Here is an 11,997-nt window from a genome sequence, read left to right as displayed (position 1 = left end):
CTATTACCTATATTGTGCAATGCATGGTGGGTGATGAAGCCACAGAGGTGAATCCTACATAAGCTCTACCCTTGAATTAATTGGGAATTTGACACATTCATCACAATTGAGTGATGATTTGTTGCATGAAATCGCCTAGTTGCGCCAGCCTGGCTATTGACTGAGTTAGGACCCCATGCAGCACAAGATAGTAGGAAGTATCTCAGCATTCTGACATCCAACTCATTATTTCCTCTAAGGCTTTCTGAATTATCTCACCTCTGTTGGTGATCTCTGCTCCTGGAAAAAGCCCGGACCTAAGAAAGGAAACAATCCCCAGGGACCTTTAAGGAGCACCTTGAAGAAGGTGTTAGTGCATGTTACCTATTCTAAGACGCACATTTTTTCCCGCCTTTTTATTCCTCTGAAATCAGGTGCAGCAAAGACGCATTGCCAGCGCCATTGCCTCTGTGTGCAAAAATGTGGTCTTAGGTGCTTGGCTGTCTCTTCCCTAGAGTTATGTGCATTGTCAGTACCACAGGACTTGAGGTTTATTGTTAAAACATCTTCAAAATGATCATAATGTGGCATGGACTAAATGAAAACCTACTACACATACAGGAAGGCACAGAAACACCGCTGTAATATGTGACTAAAAAAGAAATGGCTGCGCTCGCTTCGGCAGCACATACACTAAAATTGAAACGATACAGAGAAGATGAGCACCGCCCCTGCGCAAGGACGACATGCAAATTTGTGAAGCGTTCCAGCTGTAAAAAAAAATAATGACAAGTAAGTCTAAAAGTGAGCTTTCGTTACACATAAAATAAAATTCTAAGTGCTCAGAGCACATGGGCCGTAAGTTAGTTGGCAGCATTTTCTTGTTTCTTCATAACGGTTCATTTTATACTTGAGATATCCTTAGATTTGATGACATGTACATCTTAAAGCTCAAGAAAGAAGATTATAAAGTAGCTACCTTGAAATTTCCCACAGCATTCCAGATTTTCAAATTTTGGCAGAACCAAATTCTACCTGCATTCATATTTAGTTTTTAAACTCATCTCATGTTTTCAACTGAGATACATTTTTTTAATGATTTTATTTTTCTAAGCTTATCAATTTTGAGAGAGCACAAGTGGGGGAGGGACAGAGAGGAAGAATTTCAAGCAGGCTCTGTCAGCACAGAGCCTGATGCAAGGCTCGAACTCATGAAACTGTGAGATCATGACCTGAGCCAAAAGCAAGAGCCGGCTGCTTAACCAACTGAGCCACCCAGGGACCCCTAAACGTGTTCATTTTGAAAGAAAAAGTTCACTTGTGAAATGAAGGTTTTGCTGTGCTAGTTGAATGGTTTAAATATGAATTACAATTAATCTGTAACTATTAAGCTGAAAAAACATGTTTGACCATTTATCATGTAAAGTCGTCTTACTGGTGAGCCTGGCTGGCTCAGTTGGTGGAGCATGCAACTCTTGTTCTTGGGTTGTGAGTTCAAGCCCCACGCTGGGTGTAGAGGTCACTTAACAGTAAAATCTTTAGAAATAAATAAATAAAATCGCCTTACAGTAGAATGCAGGCATGTGTATAATCCCTTGGGAAACCCCACATCTAGGTGAGGTTCCACCTGCTCAGATGTGTCACTTCCTTCCAGCCACGGAGCTTTTCCCACTATTTCCAGACTATTTGCATTTGCTTTAAAGAAATTCACACTGAAAAATCCTTCCCAAACTGAATTCAGAGAGCTACCATCAATTTAGTGTTTGACTTCTCAGCACTCATTAATTTTCCTGTTTGTTTTGGTTACTAAAGGATGGAAAGTTCGATGCCCTACTTTGGCTGGGATGACTGACCCTCTAAGGTTGCTGGACACTTTATCGTGAATTCTTACTGACATTTTGATACAATAATTGTGGAATGTTGGGAGAGGGGTCTGATTTTAGCCTAGGGAGATCATTTTCAAGATCAGTACTTGTCCTTCATTTACTTTCAATTTGTAAGCCCACTCATACATCTCCTTTGACTCAATAGAGCATCACTTTCACATATGGCCAGGACTCTTGTATCAACAAGATGAGGAAATTCTGTTTATCAGCAAGTGACGCTTTCCCCACTTTGCACTTCCTACTAATTATGGCTGTTAAGTTTTCAGGGTCCTATCACAAAGAGCAGTTCATTAACTTTAATTATTTTTGAAATTCATTGGCTCCAATACAGAGTGAAGCTGGCAGATGCCAGAGGGTTAGAGTTGCAGAAATTAATTAACAAAGAGTGGAAGCTCTTATTAGCTGATGCTTTTTGCTATCTTCCTTTTTTTCTGATTTAACCACTTCAGAGTGGGTCTCAGGCCCTTCAAACTGGAGGCAGGGGAAAGGTTAGAGGTGAACGTTCAAGACACAGGAAATCGAAATCGCAGGCCTTGGCCAGGAGCAGAGTGCTTGTCTTGTTCTGCATTATTTCCCAACTGTATCACTATCAGGTCTGGATTTAGAAAATCCACAGATTAGCTGGTTCCCAAATCACTTCCAACTGGTGTCCATGTTTATAGTTGATTCCAGATAGCAATTGACACTTAAAACTTCGACTGGAATCCCTCTGCATGGCAACCTGTTAAAATTTGATTTCAGTGGCCCGTGGAAGTCCTTTCCTCTGTATAGTTATGGCACTTTGCTGGTATTCTTTAAACATTAAGCCAGTTGGAATTATTGCTGTAGATTCCACTGGTAAGTCCATGTCTGTTCCAACTTCTCTTTTTAAAAGTATCTTCCTGATGTGGAAAAGTAGTGCTCTCCAGCATTGCTAGAGGCAGTATAAATTGGTACAATCTTTCTTACTTTCTTTACAGTCTTTCTGGAAAACAAGATAGCCATAGCCATAAGATGTCATCAAGTGCACATACAATTTGACCAGGATTTCCACAAGTATTTTGTCCAAGGAAATAGTGAGAAATGTGGGAAAGGTTTATCAACAAGGAAGTTCATTGCACAATTAATTGTATTAGTGAAATATTAGAAAAATCTAAACATCCCAACCCCTTGAATATTACACAGCCAGCAGAAGTGACATCATAAAATATTTGATACAGGAAAATGTTTATCTTGTGAAGTTAAAGAACCATGTCACATGGGAATGCAAGCTGGTGCAGCCACTCTGGAAAACAGTATGGAGGTTCCTCAAAAAACTAAAAATAGAACTACCCTACGACCCAGCAATTGCACTACTAGGCATTTGTCCACAGGATACAGGTGTGCTGTTTCGAAGGGACACATGCACCCCCCTGTTTATAGCAGCACTATCAACAACAGCCAAAGTATGGAAAGAGCCCAAATGTCCACTGATGGATGAATAGACAAAGAAGATGTGGTCTATATATACATGGAGTATTACTTGGCAATCAAAAAGAATAAAATCTTGCCATTTGCAACTACGTGGATGGAACTGGAGGGTATTATGCTAAGTGAAATTAGAGAAAGACAAAAATCATATGACTTCACTCATATGAGGACTTTAAGAGACAAAACAGATGAACATAAGGGAAGGGAAACAAAAATAATATAAAAACAAGGAGGGGGACAAAACAGAAGAGACTCATAATATGGAGAACAAACCGAGGGTTACGGGAGGGGTTGTGGGAGGGCGGATGGGCTAAATGGGTAAGGGGCACTAAGGAACCTACTTCTGAAATCATTGTTGCACTATATGCTAACTAATTGGGATGTAAATTTAAAAAAATAAAAAATAGAATTAAAAAAAAAGAAAAGACAAAGATAGAGCTTGTGATGAAGGAAACCCAGCAAGCAATACATGCAAAAAATGAAAATTTCATCAGCCACTCTCAACAATATGTCAGTGAAATAAATGGCAGAATGTTTAAAATTTCTTAAAAAGTAGCCATTAGAATATATTCAGATAAAATATGTGTTTGTCCTGTGTGTACTTTCCAAAATAGTTCAATATATTATTTGTCTCTTTAAAGTCTCTGTATTTAATGATACTATTGTGTAAATTCATTCGTTATCAAGAAATTTCTTTTCCAGCTAAAAAAAATAAATTGTATTTACCTTAAATTTTCATGATCTCCCAAATGATAAATGGTTAATGTTACTAGTAATCCTTATTAGGAAAGAAAACCAAACCAAAGATTTTTTTTTAAGTGTTGGGATAACTCAAAGTTAAGATGATAACAGTTGATAATTTTCAGCTTTTGCATGGATTGTTCTTCAGTTCATACTACTGACTTTTTTCTCCTTGTATTTTTCTTCCGCCTTAAAAAAGAAATAAGCTATACTGATATATTCAAATTCTTTGTAAAAATGAAAGCTATAAAACCAGGTAGACTGAGGCTTTAACGCCTTAAATATCACACCTCATCTCTTCTTTTTGTGAAACTCCTCTGCCCTCACATAAAATCAGTGGGTGAGTTGCTAAAGGTCACCAGCCAACTGGTAACAACTGTCAAATTCTATACCCAGCCCCCTCGTTCCATCAACTAGATGACACTGCCTCCCCCAAAACAAGAAAGTTGTTAAAAGTTCTCAATAAAAATGGAAATATACAAGCTAAAAAAAAAAAACCATGTCACAGAACTATATAGTATTATTCTAACTTGAATACTTGTATACAGTTATAACAGTTTATGAGGGGCAGAACTACAGTGCATTTTTATTTTCATCCTTATATGTTTATGTATTTTTCAAATTTTCTACATTGGACAACCACCACTCTTATGATCAGAGAAGGAACATGAAAGGCTTTAAAAAAGAAAGAAAAGAAAGAAAACACCTCCTTGAGACATAGCACAGTTGTTGAAATTTATCAAAATCAAGGCCTTATTCTTCCTGAAAGTTCAGGAAGAAGGAAACTATGATCTGCTAAGGGCTTGTCCTGTATTAGGCACTGTGCTAGGGCCTTTTTACATATATTCTTCCACTTATCATCACAATAGTCTCGTAAGGTATGTTCTTAGCCTTATGGATGAACATGCAAAGACTCAAGAGACTTAAGTAGCTTAACTTACCTCAGTTCAAATAACTATTAAATGACAGAGTCAGAATTCAGAGTCAGGTGTTTTCATTTGTTTATTCATCGGCTTATTCATATATATATATATATATATACACACACATATGTAATCATTAGGATGGCTAAATAGTTCTGGCATATAAAAAATAGAGAATAATATAACAAACAGAATAACATTAAAAATATCCATAGTTTCCACTTCCAGCTTAAGAAATTAAATATTTCAGATATATAGGATGATACCTGTGTATTTGTCCCCAATTCCATTCTGTTTTTTTCCATTGAGAAGTACCTATTATCTTGAACATGGAGTTTATTATTCCTATGCAAGTTATTTTTCCTTTGCTGTATATGTTGGTATCCCTAAACTAGACTAAATCAGTTACTGTCCAGTCAGGAAAATAGAAACCACTCTATGTGTTACACACAAAGGGAGATTTAATAGTGAGAATTACAAAGGTATAGAAAGGGCTGGAGAAGCATATGGGATAGCGTTTAGTTTCATCCACTTGCCCCCCACCCCCAGATCCGCTCTCCATGTTTCTTTGTGCTCAGAAAACTGAGCTGTACTGTCTCACTGTACTCTCTTGATCTCTGACTTCCGGTTGGTTTTGGCCTGTGGGAAGTACTGGTGAGAGGTGGAGGGGAAGAGGAGAATGGGATCAGAGTAGCTATTCACTTGGTTTCCTTCTCATTGGGTTGTTACAGGTTGGCACTGCTGCTGCTAAAATAGCCCCCGATACTACTGAAATGCCCGTTTTCAGTCACCTCCTCCTTTTGCTGGTGCTGCCATTGCTGGAAACACACAACCTGCACAGACAGAAAAGTGACTTCTCCCTTTCTTCTGTTTTTTAGTCTCCTGTCAATGCTTTGCCCTGGCAAAACCTCACCGGAGCCTGTGACATGCGGTTCACAGGTTGCCGACCCCTTGCAATCCAGAAGAGTTCCCAGAAGGCTCGCAGTGGGGTTGAAAGCCAACAGTACACAACCAGCACAAGCGCATGGTATTGTTTGCATTTTTAAAACTCTAAACAGTGTCATGCTATACATATCCTTGCTTTTTTTGTTTAGCCTTATACTTTTGAGATCTATCCATGCTGATACATGTGGCCCTAGTTTATTCATTTTAAGTACAGTGTTGTATTCGGTGATGGTATTTCTGCAAGGGAACTAGTAAGGATAGAAACGTGGACATTACTGGCATTGGAACAAAAGAAATCTAAAGATAGCATATGGCAAACTACATACAGTATTAAAATTAAAGGAAAATATTTCTAAAAGCTTTTCATTCCTTCATTCAACACAGATGCCTCAAGCTTCTACCATGCCCTAGGCATTGTGCTTGGCACAAAGGACAGAAAGCTGAATATGACCTCCTCCCCGTTCTCTGGTTGTTGATGCATAGACAGTTACACAGTTTTCATCAAGGTAATAAGTACTATGATAGAGTTATGACTAGGATGCTAGAGAGGCACAGAGCTTGACAAATAGAAAAAACCTACAGAGCAATTTCAGTTATATAGATTTAAATTTTCTAAACAAGTAAAATAGTGTATTGCAAATGTAACTCAGCGGTAAATTCACAAAATGATACCACGACCACAAAGGTTTATTCCAAGAATGCAAAACGCATAAAAATTAAAAAAAATTTTTTTTAACTTAAAAACATTTAAAAAATTTTTTTAAACTTACAAACATAATAAGTTACATAGAAAAGGGTAAAATGGGTAAAATGGAAATATGTCAAAAAGTCACTTGAAAAAATTCTGCAGCTTCTCCTAATACAAATTTGAAGTGGGATTAGCAGGATTCCATCTCACCCATGATAAAGATTAGTTAGCAAAAACTAAAAACAAACATCATATTAAATAAATTGTTTACTACATTTCCATGTAAAGCAGAAATAAGATACCACTGGCAATCATCTTGTTTCAGAAGTCTTGGACAATACAGCAGATTTTTTTTAAAAAATTAAAATCAGGCATTGTAACAAGTATCAAATTGTGAACTGCGACATTGGTATTAAAATAGAAGATGTCTATGTGATATTATTAAAGAAAGGAAAAGGGAAAGCAAACTACAGAGTCCTGGTATAATGCGACTTTGTGTGGGGGCGGCAAGTGGGGGGAGGAAAAGAACAAGCAAGTGTTTGTACATAGGTGTGTATCAGTTTATATTTGGCAAGGAAAGAAGTGGAACTATACATACCAAGCTCAACATTGGTTATCTCAGAGGAGTAGAGTTCGAGAGCAAGAGTTAGTGGACTTTTTATTATTTTAATTGTATATCTTTGTGTCATTTTAAAGTAAGCACGTGTCACTTTTATCATATAAAAATCTAGTAAACAGGATTTTTAGTCAGATGGTCAAGGAAGGCTTCCTGTAGTGATGCTTGAGCTCAGTTTGAAAGATGAGCAGTGTTCACTGAAGAAAGAATTAGTAAGAGGGGTCTTCTCAGCAGGAAACATCAAGAGCAAAGATGGTGCCTGTGAGTCATCTCCATCATCACCAGGTTCTGGCATTTATGGGTTTCCATGTGGGACAGCCAGTCCTAACAAAACAGTAGTGATCAAATTCAGCAAATTCTGTTCCCCTTTAGAAGGAAGGGACTAAAGTTACCCTCCCCAAAGAAGTTGATGGCCTGACAACATTCCTTTATGATCAAACGTTCTCTTTATGATCGAAGAGAAACGCTACGTACTTCCACTATCTCAAGTGTGCTGATCAGTCTCAAGGATCCAAAGCCTGAGTTAAGTTGTGTGTATGTGTGTGCAGGGGGTGTTCAGGGTTAGAGATGACGGGAGCACTTCTATTCTTCCCCACCAACTAGATCATTCTTGCCTTTCATGCCTTTATTATTTTTCTTCCTTTACCATTACCTCTATCCCCAGCTTTTCCCTCACTCTCCCCCAGTTGCTGTGTGGCTGCACCATGAACATTTCCACCGGAGGTGGTCAAGCAATCCCTTTGCCCTGCAGTGATGTCATCAAGCCATGTACCAGGAAGAGCCTCCCTTGGGTGGGGCTTCCCCTCCTCAAGATACACACCTGGTGGGGAGAACTCGTTGTAGAATTCCAAGTTCAGTTCCCAGAGAGGTTAACAGCAAAGACACAATAGATCCTTAAGCAGCTCTTACCCTATTCTTGGCCCTGCCCTGGCTAACCCAGGGTCTACCACATCAGCACCTCCATAGATCTGTAACTGGGGTACAGGGGTGCAAGAGATCCTGGCTCCAGGGGTCCCAAACGGACCAGGTTCGGCCACTTGCTGCTGACAAGATCCAAGATAAGTGGTGGTGAAACCAGACAGGCATTTATTTCAGTGAGGCCAGCACCAGGAAGACTTCGCAAAGACAGTCTCCAAAGTGCTGAAAATATCTTCTAGGTTTATATAAAGAAAATGTGGGACAAAGGTCAGTGGGTACATAACATAGATGTAGGCAGTAAAAGTCGGGTTGATCATTGTCTTGGGGTCAGTCACGTCAGGTCAGGTCAGGTCGGTTATTGCTTAAGGGGTAGTTTTGGTTCCCATATGGGATGCTTCGCTGTGGAGTCTTTTGCCTGAGTTAAGTGATAAGCTGGAAAGAATAACTTAATCACTTAGAAAGTACAGACTGAGGTCAGAATGGAGGTAGTTGAAGTCCTCTTTCAGGTACACCCTTCACCCAATATCTACCTGCTCTGACTCCACTGGACATTAGCAACTGTTTCCAAAAGACAAGTATCATTGATTTTAGGAAAATGTTCCCATTCATACCTATCAAAGAGCAAGTTGTTAGGGTGGACTCTTTATTGTTTGTTTGTTTGTTTGTTTGTTTGTTTGTTTTTCACTTTGACAAGCCCTTGAATGCTTTTAGAGTAATTTTGTTTTGGTTTTGCTTTATTTTGGTATATTTTTGTAAATGTATTATGAAAACACAAAGTGTTTTTTAAATAGGACAGCTGAGCTGGCACAAATGAAGACCTCAGGATGGGGACGGGTGTGCAATACCACTGTCAATCTCGCTCCATTCCCCTTGTCACCTTTTAGAAGGCAAAGCAGGCACTTACAGCTTAAGCTAACCCCTTCCTTCCTCTAAGCCCAAACTCCTAGGATATACTGATCCTATACCCCTAACATGGCACAGAGGGAAGACCGCACTCTTTCATTGGAAGAATCAGATATATTTAGAAAGAATACATGTCCTTGGTTATAATATATTCTCTTCAAAGAATATACTAGCATGAGAACTCATCTATTTTCTCTACCTGAACTGAACTGTCTCATTGAAAGAAATTTTCCTCCAAAATAGGGCTGAAGAAGCACTTCCTGGCTGACTGATAGAGACACATCCCCAGAAACAGAGTGTAGGGCAATGGTGGGGGTGTCCTAAGGAACATGATATCCTTGGCTAATGCTGGAAGGTGCTGGCTGGGGACACAAACTCCCTGGGGGTGTGGACCCTCCTGTCCCTACTTGGACAACTCTGACCCTCAAAGCCTGCTTGATTGGTTAGACAATTAGTTGGTTGAATGCAGAGCACTCAGAGTCAGAGGGAGACCCTTTTAGGGTGTTCTGCCCTGAGGGCTCTCAGATCTTCTTCCTCCACCCATTCACATGTCCCCCATGCCAATGTTAATCTCTTCTCTCCTCCTGCTCCCCACCCTTCCCCAGTATTCTAATTCTTCACCTCATTACACAGAGGAATCCACCTCTCCCAAGTCCTTCCCCAACCCATACACCCAAACTCATCCTGATTTGGGAAGTCACAGAAGCATTACCCAACCTCTTATAGAGAGAGACCCATTATATATAGAAATACATTTGGCTTGTTTTGAATCACAACCATGGTTACGTCCTCTATAAACAGTTTCTTGATTTTCTCCCATCTATTTTATTTTTTTTTTTAATTTTTTTTTTTTGAGAGACAGAGACAGAGCACAAGTGGGGGAGGAGCAGAGAGAGAGAGAGACACACAGAATCTGAAGCAGGCTCCAGGTTCTGAGCTGTCAGCACAGAGCCCGACAGGAGGCTTGAACCCACGAACTGTGAGATCATGACCTGAGCTGAAGTCAGACACTTTAACCTACTGAGCCACCCAGGCACCCCAAGAATTTAAATTTTCTAATAAAACAATAAGTTTCAGTCAAAAAAGTCCAACTGTTATAAAAGATATTCCTGTGCAGTTAGATTCATATAAGATGGAAATATGTATGCTTGTGGCCAAGCTGACACTTTGATCAGGAATTATAATTAATTCCCTTCCCCCACTTCCATGTCCTGGCAAGGACTAATGTTTTCTGTCCCTATAATTTTGCTTTACCTAGAATGACCTATACATAGACCCTACATAGCATGTTGCTTTTATGTTTGGCTTCTTTCACTTAACATAATACTTATGAGTATTATGTTTTAACAGTTTTAACAGTAGTTTGTTCCTTTTTATTTCTGAGTGGTATTCCATTGTTTAGATGCACCACAATTTGTTTAGTGATTTATCAGTTGATGGACATTGTGTTGTTTTCCGTCTTTTTTTTTTTTTAAAGAGAGAGCAAGTGCACACAAGCAGGGGAGAGGGGCAGAGGAGAGAGAGAGAGAGAGAGAGAGAGAGAGAGAGAGAGAGAGAGAGACTCTTAAGCAGACTCCACACTAAATGCAGAGCCTGACATGAGGCTTCATTCCACAACCCTGGGATTAGGACCTGAGCCAAAATCAAAAGTCAGGCATTCTACAGACTGAGCCACCCAGGAGCCCCTGGGTTGTTTCCAGTCTTGATGATTATAAATAAAGCTTTTGTAAATATTTGTGTTTAGGTTTTGTATGAACATTTTGTCTAGGCATTCATCTTCTGTAAATATCTAGGAGTGAGATCACTGGATGTGTGGTGTTTAACTTCTCTCTACTCTATAAATTTAACAAGATCCCAATAAAAACTGAGACTTTTTTTTTAACTAGGCAAATTGATTTGTCTAGTTCAGGGGTCAGCAAACTATCGACGATGGGCCAAGTCCAGTGCATGCTGCTTTTGTGAACAAAGTTTCATTGGAACACAGCCACACCCACTCATTTACTTATTGTTAATTGCTGTCTTCACTGTATACAATGGCAGAGTTAAGTAATTGCTATAGAGATGTAGGGGCTGCAAAGCCTAAAATATTTGCTATCTGCTCTTTTACAGAAAAAGTTTGCCAATCCTTGATTAATTTTGAAAGCACATGACAGGTTTGATTTCACAGCTCCACAGCTGGAAAGCAATTTGACTAAGGATGACTATCTCACCCATGTGTGATTTAAGTATCATGAGGGAAAAAGAATTTGTCTTCACATGAAACAGCTATCTCCTTAGGTTATTTCCAGGGGGAAATGAGGAATAATGTGTTATCAACCCCTTGTAAGTCCCTGAAAGCCCCTTGACACACTGTGATATTTACACAGAGACTGTCAACAATCACCCCAACACCACTGTCCACATTGTGCTTTAACGACATGATTTACATTGTCCCATGATCAAGAGCAGGGGCATGGAGAAATAAATTTGCCTGGGAAGGCAAGATTGATTCCTCTCTATCACCCAGGACCATGCAGAAGTCCACCAACCTCTTCTGCGTTCTGAGGGAGTAATTCGGTACAACTCCTAAATTTCCATCTCTCTACAATGTCAAGGAAAAAAAAACCCATCAGGGAAGTAAAGCAAGTATCATAAAGTCAATATTGTTCTAACTGCACTACTCACTGGCACTACTTACCAGCACCTTTTATCTTCAAAGGATCCACAGGTAATAATTAACCCGAGCACTCGTTCCTTAAAATTAGAGACCCACAAAGTTGCAGGAAAGACTCACTGCTAGGAGGCAGATGAAAGAAATAGACCTGGGAATCCTTTTACCTACAAAAGCAAAGCAAAACAAAACAAACAAACAACAACAACAAAACAGGCTACCTTGAGAAATAGAGGTTTTAGTTAAAAACTACATGTGGTAACAAAGGTGATGGAAACCTCAAAGAAATGCCAGGGCAT

General features: G+C 39.3%; 1 non-coding gene across 1 annotated transcript; it reads left to right on the top strand.

Annotated features, from left to right (window-relative positions):
* Window positions 1–648: 648 nt before the first annotated feature.
* On the top strand, window positions 649–755 carry LOC131505784 (U6 spliceosomal RNA). Its single transcript, XR_009258558.1, has one exon. It is a non-coding gene; the product is annotated as a U6 spliceosomal RNA (small nuclear RNA).
* Window positions 756–11,997: the final 11,242 nt, after the last annotated feature.

This window comes from Neofelis nebulosa, chromosome 2 (assembly GCF_028018385.1).
Source record: "Neofelis nebulosa isolate mNeoNeb1 chromosome 2, mNeoNeb1.pri, whole genome shotgun sequence".
In the NCBI taxonomy this organism is placed as follows: Eukaryota; Metazoa; Chordata; class Mammalia; order Carnivora; family Felidae; genus Neofelis; species Neofelis nebulosa.
Note: the sequence above shows the minus strand (reverse complement) of the source record. Positions and strands in the feature narration are given on the sequence as shown.